The sequence below is a fragment of the Chelmon rostratus genome, chromosome 1, assembly GCF_017976325.1.
Source record: "Chelmon rostratus isolate fCheRos1 chromosome 1, fCheRos1.pri, whole genome shotgun sequence".
Taxonomy (NCBI): domain Eukaryota; kingdom Metazoa; phylum Chordata; class Actinopteri; order Chaetodontiformes; family Chaetodontidae; genus Chelmon; species Chelmon rostratus.
The window spans coordinates 11,948,289-11,963,037 of record NC_055658.1 but is presented as its reverse complement, the minus strand read 5'-3'; positions in this window follow the sequence as shown (position 1 = coordinate 11,963,037).

Sequence of the window (14,749 nt, the reverse complement as noted above, 5' to 3'; positions counted from 1 at the left end):
GGCAGACAAGCTTCAGTATCGACACATAGCCTGACACCAGCTTGCTTGGCCTAATTGGCCTCAAGACCTCTTGTTGGTGTGATCTATTGATCAGTCTCACTGCAGATTCTGCTAAGAGAGGACAGTGAAATAGGCAGATATACTGAAAGTAAGCACTGCCAAATCTGGGCATGATGTCTTAAGCTAAGCCGCTCCCTCAGCAGAGCTGTGCAGCAAGCAAAGACGATGATAGGGTCTTCACCCCGAGGTGCAGGGGTCCAGGTCCTTGCCACAAGCTGATTCACACACACTGATTGTCCTTTATTGTTACCAAGGGGATGATGACACCAACAAATGGAGGTTTTCTGAATGCAGTGACCCCCAAAGATCTATAGACACTGTCTGCTTTAACAATCCCACAAGAGACACTGAGATGAAAACTCTTCCACGCTCGCAAGTTCCACTTTTTGCTTGATACGTCTGCGACAGATATTAGGAGGAAAAAAAAAAGCAGCTATCAGATTGCTTTCGAAGAGCCCTTCTGGGGCAGAGGTGAGTGAGACGGTATGCATGCTGATCTTGTATCTATCAGCACAAACATCCAATACATGATTATTTTTGCCTGCACCTTCAACCTCCTCTCCATTCACATTCAGATCCCAGATCACATCATCTCACCCCCATCTATTTCCATTTCTCCTCCTCATCCTCTCCCTTCTCGAGCGGTACAGCCATTTCAATGTAAATAGTTTCTATGCGTATCTGCCTCTTAATCCTCCTTCCTCATTCTGTACAGCCTTTCCTCAAATCCCAGAAAAACTCATAAGAGAAACATACGTATGTTTATAAGGCCTGCCACACAATATGTTCTTTGCTCCCTTGTAAAAGGGAATACATTCTTCTTTATGGGGTGCACAAATTTCCTATTCTCTCCAGTGTGTGAGAGCTACGTTCCCATATGGTATTACATTTATGATGCATGACAAGGCTTACAATTCTCCATCTCCTCTGCAGCGCACTGCGAGTAACCGGGGCTGTCCAAAAGTCATGGCTGTGACAACGGGGATCATTATACATTTTTCTTTCTGTGCGGCTGCCGCTCTGTATTCCTCTCCATGCCTTCATGAAATCTGTCTTTATCCCGCCGTGTGAGAGTATAGCCACCAGGTGCAAGCCGAGCTCTTCTCTGGGTGGTGGTTCTGGAATGAGTGTCCACTCTTGGACCTTTCCACCAGCACGCACAAGCGTACACGCATGTGTGCACACATTCACGGCAACCCGCTGATCCTGCCTCCTGTTTTATTGTCAATATCAGTCGGCTCAGGGGTTGTAGGGGTTGACGGCTGTTGACAGGGCCTGGATTGTTGAGGTAAAGATGATGGCAGCTCTTGCAGAGATAGAATAGCTGTATCTTGAGACCCCTTGGAGGGTGTTATTAGGCAGTTATGAAATCTGCTCCCTATCAGACGTCACCAAAGCAAAGGGGAGGATATAGCCAGATGCAGTGCAATGCAGTGTTGGGTCTCTCCCTTCCTCCTATAGCTTCTTCTTATCTACTCCTCTCTCACACACAAACACACACATTTCTCCTCAGTATTGTAACATCTACACCTGTGTTTTTCAGTCAACGCGGCCTGCACTCTCCCTGCCTATTTGCACGAAGCAATTGCTTTTTCATATAAAAAAGGGCGCTAATCTTGTTTGTTTTATATTTCATGAACACATACACCTCAAGGCGCGCAGCATGCACCGCATCTTGACACCAAAACCTGCTGTCAGGTCGCTCCTGACACGATACCTGAACACACACACACTGATCATTCCAGCACATCAGCGAGAGTGCTGTTGTGAAATCCACTCTAATGTAGCAACCATTGGCACAAACGATTACTGTTAAGTGAATGTGCACACACGTAGTGCGCGGTACACACATTTGTGTGTCCGACAAGTCAGCAAGATCAAATAAAAAAATCTGTAATGTGGGAAAAATTGATTTGAGTGTTTCCACAGCACAGAGGAACAAAAGTCAACATTCAAGCTCGTTGTTTGATGGTGGCTAACTTTACCTCACAGGTGTGTTTTATGTATTTAAACCTTTTTGCTTTGGTCTTTAGGAAGTATTTCTGTTTTTCTTTTTCCGCCCATGCTGTGGTGATGGGACTCTAGGGATGGCAGTGTTGGTTCGTCGGTTGGTCCACCACTGAAATATCTCGACCAATCAGTGCCAAATGGTGTTTGGCGTCAGTGCCAAATGGTGTTTGGCACTGATTTGTTTTCTAAAGTCTGTTTTGTCCTCTTTGGCGACCGGCACAACACCATCAAATCAACGTTGACTCACGCGAAAGTATGAATAAAATTTGTTTTGCATAGACGACAACCCTCGTAACAGATTCTTTAAAAAATAATCATGAACTCATATACTTTTGGTTTTCTTTCTGTTTCTCTGCACAATGTGCAGCAGTAACAGCTCATCAATATCCCTCTTCCTAAGCTGCCGACAGAGCTGGAGCGAGCCGTCCGTGCCTGGTGCCTCTGTTTAAAGAACATTATCGTTCATCAGGGGGAATGCTTGCATCGTTATCGTTATTGTAATAGTTATCGTTCTTAGCATGGACAGCTCTTTAGCCTCTTTTTTAATCTATAAAGAGCATCAAGACATAAAAGTCAAAGTGTAAGTGTCTCTCTGATGTGCAGCGAAAATGTAAAGATCTCACTTCTCAAACTACCTTAAGGCGGTGAGAGACGGGCTAAAGTGTAAATGCAAAATCAATGTACACACATCACCAATGCAACCTGAATAAATGTTGACACCTTACGTGTATTCCGCAGTTGATGACATTGATGTATTGTCTGCTTTTTTTCTGTATTTGCCCACATTGCAATAAAACATACACAATGCCAACGTGTGATTAGTAACTTGATTGAAATTCAAAAATGAATTCAAAAAATTAGTGCTGGGGTTGTTATGGCCTCTGCAGAGCCTGCAGTGCATATAACAAAGAGTAATACTTTTGCATTAGCTGTGGAAAAGGTTGTCAAGTTGGCAATTATACCTATTTGACTTTTGTAAAGGAAAGAGTAATTTGATTTCACATGGATAGGTAAAACGCAGCTTTAATGGATGTTGCGAAAGAAATATGAAACATTCAAATAATACTTCAGCACCCAGGTGGCACACACATAATATGGTGTAAATAAGATTTGGAATGGTGGTGACACGAGGGAGTGGCACAGGTATGTGTGTTATTCCTTTTGATGGGGGAAAAACCTGTTGCGTCCACTCATCTAAATGTAATTTGTCACACCTTCACACACACACATCAAACAGACACACTTCTAAACATACGAATGGAGACTTCTCTTTTGCAGTTGTGTGAAGATGCAATAATGATGTCCTCTTATTCAGTGCAAAGGTTCTGTCTGCTTCCTTTCAACTGTTGCATCTGTTATAACGTATTCAGATGTCAGGTCTGTTTACATGGTATGCAGATGCAGCAGCTATTCAAACATCCAGGCTGGAGAAAGGCAATAGGTGGACACACAAATCTTAGCGTGAATGTGGATCTGATTAGTGAGACAAGAATCATTTAAAGTGACTCTCAGAGCTCATTCTAAACCTCTTCTGTCAGCTGTGAGAGAGCCCGCTCTAATCCATTGTCACTGGGTGGATTAATTTGCATAATTCCACTATTGTGCAGTCCCAGATCTTTTTCTGTCTCCTCCTTCACACGCTAAAAGAATAAAAAAAAAAAACACTCTCACACCACCTCTCCTACTTGTTGCTTTGGAAACAAGGGTGAAAGTGCGAAGGGAAGTACAGTGGGGCTGGAAGGAGAGAGCTGGCAGAGGAGAAAGGGCCGGGCGGCGCAAAGGTGTAAAGATGAAGAGGGCGTGAGGATGGAGATATGATGAGCAGGGAGCAGAGAAAGCGAGGACGAATGAGCAGAGGACAAGGGAAAGAAAGAGGGAAGACTGATAGAGAGAAGAGAGGAAACTACTGTTCAGCGAATGGAATACAGAGCAATTTTCTGTTACTTAAAAAGTCATTTATCTATGTCGACAGTCTATTAGTCATGTATTCGAGTGTGACCCCCCCACACCCCAATACATCCACCCCCAGACACACACACACACGCACACACTTCTCTCTGTCACACCCACCGTATGTGAGCACATGTGTGTTGCTGTTTGTATGCTCTTGTGTGTCTGTGTATATGATGAGGCTGTATTGCTTTTTCCTCCAGGGAGGGGAGGTGGAGGGAAGCGAGGCAGTGCTAAATTGCACAGATAAGATCAATATGTAGTTAAGGGGTGGGGCTGCTCCTTTTAGAATGAACACTGTATAATACTGCATTAGCTCCACGCGGCGTTAGAATGATTATTCTTAAAGTGTGATGTGCAGAGCTTGCCTGTTAAAGAATACCATTTTAGGACAATCACTCTCTGCTCAGTGATTATTTTTTGCTCTTTTTCCTTCAGGATGCATGGAGGGTAAGTGACAATGAGCGCGCCCTCACGGAAAAAACAGCAGTGCCAGTCATCGCAAAGGCTCAAAATACCACGTTCAAGTGTGAAAGACCTCTAGTGGTTGTAGTAATCATGACTCTTGACCTTCCCAGGACGAAGTAGTGGGACTTTGTTAGAGGGCACGGAATCCACAGAGGGAGGAGGTCACGTTAGCCAAAAAACCTCACAAGAGACAGTCAGTGCTGGTTCTTTTAGCCCAAACCGTGATCTCTCTCATTTGGATGCCTAAACCTCACCATACCATAACTGTGTTGTCACATCATTACGCAGATTTATTTTTCTGCAGTGATTTGTGAAGGCTTTGGAGGACACAGAGTACTGAGTATAACTGTAGTATTATAGTTCTGATGGTCATACAGTCAGTGTCATTGTTTTTCAGTGGTCAGATCTTGTATGGCTCTGGGGCAGAAGCTGTTCTCAAGTCTGCTTGTCTGTGATTTGATAGATGAAGCATGAGGCATCTACCAGAGGGCAGCAGGTCAAACAGATGATGTCCAGGGTGGGATGGCCTTCCAGTATGCTGACTACTCTAATGAAGAGCTGAATAAGTCCTCCAAAGACACCAGTGAGTGGCCGATGATCTTCTGGCCAGTATTGATGGCCATCTGAAGGGCTCTCCTGGCCGCTGCAGAGCAGCTGCGGTACCAACGCAGGGATACAGTACGCCAGCACACTCCCGATGGAGCGGCGGCAGAAGGACGACAGCACGACATCTCCTGCAGGTTGGTTTACTGTAGCATCCTCAGGAAGTGCCAGCTGTCTAGTATTAGCTGGACCTACTCTATTCTGCAATCACCAGACAGCACAATAGATAACAGATCCTAGATCTGATACAACAGCAGTAGCAACCTGTGCTGATCATGTGAAAGGTGAGATCACTTGTCAATCACAGACCCTCTTATGTGCATCAATTATGCATGTAGCGTAAATGCTACAAAAAAAAAACTTTTGCTAATGTCTGGTGTTGTTCGGTTGGTTTGGCATGTGTAAATTTCAAAATTGTGATTTCTTTGATAGTCTATTCATATATATTTATTCACACATGCTTACATAAAAATACAGTTTAAATAAAACTATAAAGTAGATGGATTATTCACATATTTCCCCTACACACTGTATATTCACACAACACCATAGTGGAAAGGTGGTGTGTTGCTGGCACTTGAGTGAAGTGTATACCCAGAGACCTGAGAGCAGGGACCCTTTCCACACAACCCCTGTTGACGTAAAGTGGGTCGGGGTCTGTGCTGTTCTTCCAGAAGTCTATTATGGATTCGTTTGTTTTTGAGGAGTTCAGGTCGAGCTTGTCCTTTGAACACCCTGCTGTCAGGCTTTGGACTTCATCCCTGTAGGCTCTCATCTCCTCCTGAGATAAGTCCAACCACACAGCTTTTTATTTACTCAAAAAAAATGTTGTCTCTTAACATAATCCAGCCAGTAGTTACGTTTTTCATCACAACATAATCAGGAAAACAAATTTAGTGCTGAATAACCATAATTTGTAGGAAACAGAGTTGTAAATGGGTAACAATCTGGTGAAGTAATCCACTGGGTACATGGCCAAAGTGCCCTGAGAGTCATTGCTATCCATGCGTGGGAGTTGTGATCGTGATGGTCAACGTGCCAATATGTCAGTTTTGTTTATGGCACTCAAAAAACTCAAGAGCAACACGTGTTTCCAGAAATGGAGTTACTGTGGATAGCCCACAGACCTCACTAGTTTTCACTGCTGCTGCATTTTACCCAACAAATAGTCCCTCAAAGAACGGCTGACTGTGTGTTCTGTGTGCTCTGAAAACACACCGCTGTTGATTTATTAAATGGATTTTATCAGTGCTGTGAAGACAAATATCTGAATATCCCTGGACAAATAAAACCAAATATATCTGCATGTGTGATGCTACTGGAGGTAAGCCAGAAAATAGGTTTTCTGTAATTTGGGTGAAGTGACCCTTTAAAACGAACTCAGTGGATTCAGTGAGACTAACCATGAATAGGTATCTCTTTCATTCCGCAGAGGGACAGCACACCGTTAACCCTGCTAGCATGAGATGAAAACCCCGCAGAGCCGTGTCCTCTGTCTCCCCTGTTGCCTGTCTCAGCTCTCCCACTGTCTTCATGAGCCAAACAGCATGTCCTGCTATGATCACCATGATACATTAAGCATAATTAGATGTGCCAGTGGGGTCATACTTAAGATAATTCACGCATTAATTAGCAAATATGATATACCAATGTGATCTATAACTCTGGATACAGCATTAGTATTAGTATTATGAAAACCTGTATATTTAAAACAGTCCATAAACTACTGTCTATGTGAAGCTTGCAGCTAATAGAGGTGTTCGTTGGCATTTTGAGGGCTGTGTGAATGAATGAATGATCCCAAAGCAACTGAATAAAACTTGTTGTGTCATTGTTTGATACCGTACAGTACAGTATATGTGTTCACGGTTTTGTTTTCATATTGGTCATGAAATACTTAATTAACACATTACCATAATTACAAAAAGAAACACCAAGACTGAATTTCTACACTATGCGGCAAGGCTCCCCAAATACATCATAGGATCTCTTCAATCAGACGTTTTTATCAAGGATCTCACCAATTATAGCAAATAGTTATAGTGTTAGATTTGGTGGAAAAAGCTCTGTTCTCTGAAGGAAATCAATGAGGATTCTGCAGGGAGACCTAATCTCCCATTAATAAACACACAAAAGAGCATCAAATCTGAGTTCAATCAGCAATACTGCACAGGCGGGAGGTTACGTCTGGGCAGTGAGTCGTGACACCAAACGGCATTGGTGTGAATATGTCAGCGATAAGAGTCGGGTTATGATGGTGGTCCTGTGCACCTGGATGAATACAACTAGATGTTACTAGTCAGGTAGTAGCTACACAGCTGGTGAATGAACCAACACTATGTTCCTTGCAGGACAGTAGATAATAGAGTGTTTTAATTTCAGGTTACTGTGTTTATTATGAAACAGACTGACAGAAATATCATGTGCCATGATATTAGACCAGCTATCAGATCAAGGATCATTAGAGATATCTTAAACAATGTTGTGCAAGTTACTGGAAATTAGTATTTAGTCAGAATTACTTGTTATGTAAATGTAATTGAATTACTTGACCAATTACTGAAAATACAGGTTATTAGTTATGAGGAAAAGTACCTTTTGCATTACTTTTACATGCTTCAATTCTCCTATTAACGCACAAATAGCTTTGTTATGTTAGTGTTGCTGTAGTACAGTGTCAAAGTTTATCTACCACTTATAATGGGTACCCACCACTGTTAGGAGTTATTAATACTCCCAACCATTAGAGGGCAGCAACGACAAGCATTCTTACCTGTAAGCTAATCTTGCGTTGGATTTTGGTAGAAGAAGACGCACATGTTGCTGGATGTAAATGATGGCCGAGCCTTGCTTCAGTAGTTAATAAATAATTATGTTTGATGAACGCTCCTTTGGTGTATATTGGAAATGTCACTGTTGTGAAAAGCAATCTGCAATCTGTAACAGAAGCAGCTGTAAACGACTGGCACACCTTATTTTCATAAACTACTTGATCCATGCCAAGTTAGTGAGGTGACATGAATGAACGTTTAATTGCAGGATGTGACTCCTGAAACGGATGTGATGTGATCAACTACACAAAAGACCTACAGTATACTCTGTTGGAGTTGTTGGGATTACAAAAAACAGTGGTGGTACAGAGCAGAGGTTCTTTCCTCACAAACGGTCTTTGACAAGTACAGACAGCGATTTGCAGAGTTTAAGTTCAATTTTGCCCTCTATTTATGTTACTCCTAGAATTAACGCTAATTAGCAACAGCTGACGTGATCTGCTGCAAGTGACATTTGCAGATGAAAGTGATAGTCGGACCGAAAATAAGGAGCTGCTAGTTGAATGTTTTGCTCACTGCTCTTTGCTAATGACGGAAAGATAATTAGAGTTGCAGGTCGTCTGCGTACTTTTATTTGGCCTATCCAGTGGCTATACTTGCATGTGACTAAAATGCTGCCTGGCAGTACACCGTTGGATTTTGATCAGCTTAATTTCAGCACACTGATCCTTTCAAAGATGCCTGGATTGGCACTGATACCAATCTTTAGGATCGGCTTGGGGCATCTCTAATAATCAGTGTTTTTAGACTAACAATAGATAACATGACTCCTGGTATGTGTAAAGGGCCTCATAATGAAGAATCACTGAGAATTATCACCAGACTCTGCAGTTTCTCACAGCTTTGTGGAGCATTTCAGCATCTTTATCCTCATTTGGTGTATTTGGTTTTACAGCCTCCAACTTTATTCTCCACACTAATAGGATCAATTCAGAAAAAAAAGTTTGCAACAGTCGTGCTTTAGGAAAGAGAACAACTTGGAAAGTCATGTGTGATATGTCGTCTCAGAAGATTTCATCACTGTTTATCCATCCACAAACTGTGGATGTCCGTGCATACCCGCTCATTTTTCAGCAATGCTTCACATTCAAATACTAATCCTCGCAAGCTGTCCGGCACGACGACAGCCTTGAACTGCCGACCAATACTGGAATAAAATTGGGTTTTCAGTGTGGGCCTTGCCCAGGGAGAGAAGCTAAACCAGAAAATCTATTTCTCATAATTATGAATGAAAATTAATGTCCATAATTCACTGCCCATAGCTGGAAGACTCTGGAAAACGGTCAGAGAAGGTGCTGCAGAGATAGTGATGAAACTATTGATTAGGCGATCATATACATTTCATTTCTACTCTGTCTTGTATGAGGTGCAAAATATTAGGTTGACAATAAAAATCTTAGCTTTAAGATAGGGAATAAGATGTAGTCACTTATTGCGTTCAATTTGTCCATGGTTCAAAACTGTACCCTTCAAAACACAGTATTAAAAATTCAGCCGAGTCCCCATTCAAGCAGAAACCGTAATTAAATCTCATCTCACTGCCTAATCAAAGGTTTGCATTTGGAGTGTCTGCAGCGGACACCAGCCCTGTATGTTTATTCATGTGAGCTCTGAGCCAGCCAGAACAAGCAGACTATCCATCAACGCACTCCGGATAGAAGCGACTTTCTTCCTCTTTCCTTTCTCATGCCGTTCGACGCCTCCTCCCTCCACCAGAGAGCGGAGCGTGTTTGCTGATGCGTGAACGCTGTAGCCTCGACGGAGCACTGCAGAAAACAAATGCCGTCCCCGGTACCTGGTCGTCTCTGTCATGGATCATCAAAAGGAGTTCATTGTTATTACTTCCACTGTTACACTCAATGATGGAACAACAGACAGGGGGCTAGTGGTGATTGGTAGTTAAGACACATCATGCTAAGAACTCCTGCTGGTTGATAATTGTCACCACATGGCAAAGGGATACAATCAAGCGATGTGATATGCTGCGTGCATATGATGACACGCGTACATTCAGTTGTTATTGTGCAGGCACACAGATACACATATATATATATATATACACACACTATAATTGGCCAGTGTGTGGTTTAAATTCTCTTTGATGCTGTGGATACCACCCGCTGTTCTCCATATTACTCTGTACACATCAAACAGGTTGTTCTGGGAAGAAAAAGGGACATGAAACTGTGGCTCACCATTCAGCTCATCCTGACGCCAGGCTTTTTATTCAAATAAAAAATAGGTTCCTTTACCCTCTTCTCCCTTCAGTCTGTCCTTCTTTTCTCTCTCTGCTGCTCTGCCATGGTTTGCAACCCTTCCTCTTCCTGCCTTTCTTCTTTTTGTAACTCTTGCATCTGTTTTCCTCATCCCTCTTTGCAAAAACAGGCTTTCTATAAATCTTCACAACATCCTGTTATTGCCCCGTCCGTGTCTGCCTTTTTCTCGTTCGTATTTTTCTTGTAAACTGCCGTCCCCTGCCATTCTCTTTTTGGAGTCACCTGGAGCTTGTCGCAGCATGCCACCCCATCATAGCTGACCATCCAGACAATGTCACTGTGAATCACAGTTCACAGATGATAATGACCCGGCCCAGCTGCTCTGTAACCAGGGACACGCTGGGCTTCTCTAACCTACGATCTGGCCGGCGTGTGTGTGTGTGCCCATGCATGTCTTTTTCAATGCATGTGCGAATGTGTCCGTGCAAATTCTTTCTGTGCAGAAAAGGAAGTGAGGAAAAAAGATTCTCCCCTTGTGTTGATTTGTGTTATGTGCACAGATGCATCCATGTGTGCACTGAATTTACTGAACTGGAGATTTGTATGGCGGAGTCTGTGCATGAGCCTATTGGTATGGATAGCATGGTGTGATCTCGAGTGTGATCTGCACTCGCCACCTCCCAAGCACCCCCCTCCCATCCTGCAATTCCACCACTACCTCTAAAGCCCCTCTAACCTTTCTCCTGCACACCCATCTGTCAATCATGTTCATTGCAGCATAGCAACATAAGGACACTTGGTTCAGTGTTAATTGAACCCTCACAGTTTATACTGGAATAAACCAACATCCCTTATCTGTTATTCCTGAGGTAACCCTTTGCAGAGCCATTATTAATCACAGCACATAGCTCAGGGAACATCTACTGGCTGATAAAGCATTTGGAAAAATGAGGTTGGAGCCAGTAGTAGTTACAGATGTATTGGCTAGAATTGTACATATTTTTATTAGTTTAAATCTTAAAACTAAGGCTGCTTCGTAAAAAACAAAATAAAAAAACCCAATACTGAAATGTCTTCTCATTCTCAGATGATTCACTGGAATGAGCTTGCTTTAAAGTGGTTAAAGTGGTGTGAAAGACTATGCATAATTTTTTTTTTTTTTACCATACTTTAAAGGTCACACCTATTTAAGCTGTAGGTGGTACATTTTGCAATTACATAACAAAAGTGTTTCTTAACAGTGCTTTACAGATGGTCACTTAGCAGCTCGATTTGGGTGCACTTCTAAGTACAGAGGAAAATGTGCTTCAGTCCAGAGATCCCACAATGTTCAGGGAGTCAGTCTTGTGATGCTTTGGTTAATACCTGTTCCTCCAGTCATCATGTCGAACATGTCCTCCGTCACTCGAAAGGTGTCAGTATGCTTCAAAAGATGTGCTTGTCTGACTATCTAACAGCATCTGAAATCCCTTTCCCATCACCTTTTAGCATTAGGGAATGTTGGGGAATTGGGAATTTTTCTAACTTTCGGACACAAACAATCTGAAAGGACGCTCACTTGACACAGCGATTAGCCTCTTTTTTGTTTCTTTAAACGACTGTGATGCCTTCGAGGAGAGACCGTTTGAAAGTGCACACAGTTACTCCCAGCTGTACGATTCATTGTGTCGAGAAATGTCACGCAAAAGAAAAGGAGGCTGCGGGATGCTTTTCACAGCAGATGATAACGCTTTGCCTTCAGGCCTATCTGGATACATCGTATGACCTAGTTCATTTCAAGCGTACAGAAACCTTAAATGTAACAGTGTTTCTTTAAGGGACAGCGTCTGATTGGAAGCTCCTGCTCCCCAGTGGTACTTTCTGCACAAGTTTATAAATGTGCAAAATGTCATTAAAATCAGTTCTGCTCTAATCAGTTTTTGACTGAACGCTTAATGGATCCAGTCTCGTGTTCTGGGTGTAGGTTATGCTTATCAAATTATACCTTTAGTACCATTAGTCGCTTAAATGTCGACTTTTTGAACAGTGCTCTTGCAAATAGAGGCACTGCTTGACAGATGATGCTCTCCCTGTCAAGTTGGATCCCTTCAGGGTGATTCCACCAGGTTCTGCTGGAGTCATCCTTTAAGGGATCCACATTGTCAAAGGAATCTGTTGATGTCAAATTGGTACAAAAAGATGAGGAATAGGGTTTATTACTATTGCTTTGAAAGCAGAGCGTTGCACGATCTTGCATCATGTGCGTTGCCATGTGGAACTGGAAATGAATGTAAAACAGAATTCGTGAAGGATCTGTCGGATTGTTTTGTGACAGGGGTGTGTTTCTTGGAACATCTCTGCCTTGCTTTGTGTTCTCTAAACGAAATGACAGTACAACAGTGCGACGTCTGTGACAAAATGTCATGTCAGTTATTGTCTCCAGCTTCTTATCCGCTCCGGAGCGAGGACGGACGGTATTTCCTGCTCAGCCCCGCTCTTAATCAATTCAGTGAGAGAAGGTTAAAGTCTCTTCTCACAAGCCACCATTTCCAGCTTGCAGGGGAGCCTTGGATAGAGATCAGACTGCAATCAATTGACCGTCTGTGTCATTACAGGATTAGCTCTACCTACAGCATGGTCACACACATCTGGAAGCTTGCCCAATAATGAGCAGGTAATAGAGCAAGTGACTGCATGTCCCCTGGGGAAGATTAGTGCTCCATGTCCCATATTAAGCACAAGACTAGGGAGTAACAAATGGCAGGAAACAGAAATAGAGTTCACTGAGCGACTCTGTTTTCTCACCGTTTTTTGAGATACTTTTCAATTAAAGTGATGGCTTGTTGGATCACTGATACACTTGACAGGACTGGAAAAGTGACATTTACATTTATACACAGGATCAAAAAATATGTGATAATGTGCATCAGAGTGAGCTGTCAGTGTCATCCTGTCCAATACATTTTAGTAGCACTTTATGAATAATGTACAGGTTTATATCACATTTTTAAAATCATTTTTAGGATGGAAATGTTGGCCTGCAGGTCGTTCCACCACTTTAGTCCCAACCTGCTCTAATTCCCAGCGCGCCAAATACCCACACTTTGTCACGTCACTCTGTGTCTCACACAGAAGCACAAGGTACCCTTTAGTGTCTGTATGAGACACACTGGGTTTTCGAATAACTTAACCGTTAACACACTCGCAGCAGTATTGCATGTTCTCATGCCGGCAATGCACAGCCTTCCTGCCAGAAAGCCTTTTCTAACACTTGGTTAATGCTGTCAGACGGTTGCAGTTTGGTTAAGGCATCAAAACTACTTGGTTAGGTTTTGGAACAGATGGTTTCACTTCATGTTCCTTGCGGACTTTCTTGCTCTTTATACTCTGCCACCTTAGTCTGACTGTCTAATAATAGTCTACATTAGAGTGAGCGGAAAGCCCTCACACAGACGTTGAAGGGTACTTTGTGGGTCTGTACAAGACCCTAGGGTCGTGACAAAGCTTTGTTATTTTTGATTTTGCACAGGCATTCATGGCCCTGGGAGGATAAAGCTTAACAACTTTGGAGAGCCCCAGACTTTGTCTCTAGTGCCAACATGAATTTCACATTTTTGTTTTTAAGTGAAATGTCTCAAGAAATATCCTCTGAATTGTCATTACAGTTGGTACAGATAACTGTGACGATTTTGGTAAACCTCAATTTTATTTTCTTCTAGTGCTCTTCTAGTTTCTTCTAGTTTTTTTGTAGCGCCACCGTAGACGTTCGTGAAATATCTCGACAATTATTGGGAGAAATTTGGTGCACGTGTTCATGTTCCCTTCAGGATGAATGGTTATCCGCTGACCTTCTATATATCACCACCAGCAGGTCAAAACAACTTCACACATGTCAGAGTAGACTGCTTCTTATCAAAGAAACACTGTGACAGATACACACACACATTCACACACAAATAGGTGCAGAGAAACACACACTTTTACAATAACTACTATTCCCTGTTCAAGGTAGTCTGTAGAGAGCGTGTTTGTCCTACTCCATCTCTGAGCTTGAATAGAACTCATTCCTCTCAATAGTTCCTCATTATCCAGCCTGCCGGTGTTTGAGTTTGATTGATTGTTCATAAAACATGCATGACCCTCATGAATTATTGTGAAAGAACATCCAATAAATTGTTTTAGATGGCTTATTACAACAATGTTACTGGCCTGGCATATTAAATTATTTGCAATCCTGTAAATCACAGAGGCGATTTGAAAATAACCCATTAAAGGCATCATGGTGACATTTCTCCACTCAACAACATAACCATCTCTGTCACAGCTCTTTTTAATCACGAGGAATTTTGTCGTCAATCACATTCTATTAGGCCTTTAATAAGACAGACAGAATCTGAGGAGATGAATCTGGGGGAATGTGCAGGGTTGGAAGAGGAGTTTTATGAATATTATCAGGTTAACAGTGATTAATGTTACTCGGTTACAGAGACACGACTGTAAACCTCTTAACTTTCAACTGTATTTTTCCAAAGTGCAATAATACCTTTTAGTGTAGCAAGTAAGTGCAATGAAAATAAGCGAAGTCAATAAAAATTGCATAAAAGCAATTAGGTTCAGTGGTAGAGTCATATT